The 3,563-nt window shown below is 43.8% G+C and overlaps 1 non-coding gene across 1 annotated transcript; it reads right to left on the bottom strand.

Moving 5' to 3' along the window:
• Positions 1-2,656: 2,656 nt before the first annotated feature.
• On the bottom strand, positions 2,657-2,763 carry LOC145096639 (small nucleolar RNA R71). The gene has a single exon (XR_013704012.1). It is a non-coding gene; the product is annotated as a small nucleolar RNA R71 (small nucleolar RNA).
• Positions 2,764-3,563: the final 800 nt, after the last annotated feature.

The following is a 3,563-nucleotide window of genomic DNA, read 5'->3' as shown; positions in this document are numbered from 1 at the left end:
TCAAGGACTCGGATGTGTTCTGATGCAGCGAGGTAAAGTGATAGCCTATGCCTCGAGACAGCTAAAGACACATGAGGTTAACTACACCACCCACGATCTTGAACTAGGAGCAGTTGTGTTTGCTCTGAAGATCTGGCGACACTACCTGTATGGTAGAAAAAGCACGATCTTTACAGACCATAAGAGTCTACAACACATTTTCGAGCAGAAGGAGCTCAACATGATACAACAATGGTGGGTCGAGCTACTCAGTGATTACGAGTGCAATATTCGTTATCACCCGGGTAAAGCCAATGTAGTAGCCGACGCCCTAAGTCGGAACGAACATGCTGGTCGTAGGGTCAAATCTTTGACTCTAACTATCCATTCACACTTGTCCATGCAAATTAAAGAGGCTCAGCTCGACGCTTTGAAACCAGAAAACGTGGCTAGTGAATCCCTTAGAGGGATGGATAAGAACTTGGAAGTCAAGGGTGGCGGAGCCTTGTACCTCATGGATCGGATCTGGACACCAAAACACAGTGGCTTTAGAGACTTGGTCATGACGGAAGCTCACAACACTCGTTATTCCATCCACCCGGGTTCAGATAAGATGTATCTGGATCTTAAAAAGTTATACTGGTGGCCTAACATGAAAGCAGATATTGCTACCTTCGTGAGTAATGCCTTACTTGCGCAAAGGTCAAGGTCGAGTACCAGAAACCCTCCGGTCTTCTACAGCAACCGGAGTTACCAGAATGGAAGTGGGAGCAGATCACTATGGACTTCATAACTAAGTTGCCCAAGACGACGGGTGGACTTGATTCCATATGGGTCATCGTCGATAGACTGACCAAGTCTGCACACTTCTTGCCAATCAAAGAAACAGACAAGATGGAGAAACTTACAAGAACTTACATTAGGGAGATTGTAAGACTGCACGGTGTTCCATTATCTATTATCTCGGACAGAGATAGTAGATTCACTTCGAGGTTCTGGCAGTCATTACAAAGTTCCCTAGGAACTAGGCTGTACATGAGTACAGCCTACCATCCACAGACCGATGGGCAAAGTGAGAGAACTATCCAAACCTTAGAAGATATGTTGCGCGGCTGTGTGATTGACTTTGGGAAAGCTTAGGATACCCATTTACCCCTTGTCGAATTTTCTTACAACAACAGTTATTACACGAGCATAAAGGCAGCTCCATTTGAGGCCCTCTATGGCCGGAAGTGCAGATCCCCTCTGTGCTGGGCTGAGGTGGGTGATACCCATTTAGCTAAGGTGCAAGTCCCGAAAGCACTCTCACGGGTCCGGAGATCATTCGGGAAACGACAGAGAAGATCATTCAAATTCATGAACGATTGAAAGCCTCTAGAGACCGACAGAAAAGCTACGCTGACAAGCGAAGGAAACCATTGGAATTCCAGGTGGGTTACCGAGTCCTACTGAAGGTCTCACCCTGGAAGGGCTTGATATGCTTCGGAAAGCGTGGGAAGCTTAATCCAAGATACATAGGGCCTTTCGAGATCCTTGCCCGAATCGGCCCCGTAGCTTACAAACTCAATCTACCGCGTGAACTCAGTAACGTACATGCTACCTTCCACGTATACTTACATGAATACTTGTATCTAGATTTGCGAGGATGATTTATTAGTACCTTCTGTGTAAATTTTCCTGCCTATCCCTAGTACCTCGGGATATCTAGACGGGACTAACCATTCCGAATCCCAGCTTATTAGCACTAGTGGTTGATGAACATCTACGGATGCCTACGGTTATTACTTATACTAGGAGTACCTTCACGGGACTAACCCTTCCTCCGCCCTACTGCTGCTACAGAGGACAAGTGGACATTCTTCGGATGTTCATTACGTTATACATTTCGCTTACCGCGATGTCGTGTTAGCCCTAGTACCTCGGGATAACACTTACATTAGTACATTTTCCTATTTACTTTATTTTGTGATATATTCACATAAACGAGAAGTTAGACTAGGTACTTTTAGTACTAGTCAATAGAAAGGAAAAACTATCATTTTGCTTACAAAACATATGGGTCTTAGTAGAAGACTACATCTCATACTAATAGGAAATAAGGGATTTTCTAGGGTTTTTCATACTTATATCAACTTCTTTACATAAAACATTTACATGGCATTCATAACAGCTTTTCAAAACAAGGCAATGACACTTAAATACTTATGAATTCTCCAGCTTTAAGCTGATGCTCTCTTTCAAAATAACTTGTATTCTCAGGTCACCAGTAGACAGGTACGATGGCCAGGTTTTGAGAAGACGAAGCACAGACAAGTCTCGTCTTTTATTTTGATTACATGTTTTTGGTGTCTTATTACAATGAAAGAACACACATGTATTAAAACTTTACTTTCAATGCAATGGATGATGTTGTTGCTTGTTTACTATTTTACACTGTTGTGATACTGTACATGACGTCCTCCACCCCAGAATGTTTCCGCCGTTCTTGGTTTTGGGGTGTGACAACTTCAATGTCCCAAATGTCAACAGAAACACCGTCTTGCTTGGGATGCTTCCCATCACTTTCAAAGGAGCTGCTAAGGAGTGGTTAAAATCACTTCCACCGGGTACAATTACCACTTGGGCTCAAATGCGTGGGCAATTCCTAGACCAGTTTTGCCCACCATCCAAGATAGCCAAACTCAAGAAGGCAATAGCCAACTTTGAGCAACAGCCGGGGGAGTCATTATACGAAGCATGGGAGCGGTACAAGGGCTTGCTCAGAAATTGCCCTCAGCATGAGCTAAATGTGCAACAAGAGATGTCAATATTCTATGATGGGGTCAACGTTATGACGAGACAACTCCTTGACTCTAAAGGACCGTTGACAAAGAAAAATCCAAGGGAGGTCACGGAGCTAATTGAAGAATTCGCAAATCACTCTCGCGAATACCACAACCCTTGGCAAGATGGAGTCAAAGGCAGTGGAGGGGCCCAAACTAAAGAAATAGCAGCTGTGATGGCTATGCTGAATAATTTGGATCAAAGGATAACACAAATGGACCAATCAATACATGCCATAAGAGTGGGTTGTTAGAGATGTAGTGGTCCACACTTGACAAAGGACTGCAATTTAGATGAGTTTGGGACCAGAAAAGCTCAAGTGTGCTACTCGAGTGGGGATAAGTTTGATGAGGACTGGAGGAAACCGAAGAAGGAGTGGCTGCCATATGAAGAGTATAAGAAGCAAAAACAAGAGAGGTATAAGCAGACAGGTCGAGGCTTTTATCAAAAGGAACAGCCACCAGCTGAGAAGAAACCCGATCTAGAGACCATATTGATGAAGTTTATGGAAGCTTCGGAAAAGAGACACGATGCCACTGATTCTGCTATTATGGAACAACAAACTTTAATAAAGAATCAGCAAGCCTCCATCCATAACCTTGAAGTACAATTTAGTCAACTAGCCACTCTGGTTCATGAAAAGTTGTCCCCGAAAAATCCCGAAGTAAAGACCCAATCTCATGTGATGGCCATCGATACTGAAGAAGAAGCAATCTCTGAGTTCCTAGAGGCATTGGAAGAAGAACCACAGCAGCCCGATC

This window comes from Lactuca serriola, chromosome 3 (genome assembly GCF_051521515.1).
Source record: "Lactuca serriola cultivar US96UC23 chromosome 3, Lser_US96UC23_V15, whole genome shotgun sequence".
Taxonomy (NCBI): Eukaryota; Viridiplantae; Streptophyta; class Magnoliopsida; order Asterales; family Asteraceae; genus Lactuca; species Lactuca serriola.
The sequence above is the reverse complement of the archived record's forward strand: the minus strand, read 5'-3'. Positions and strand labels throughout refer to the sequence as shown.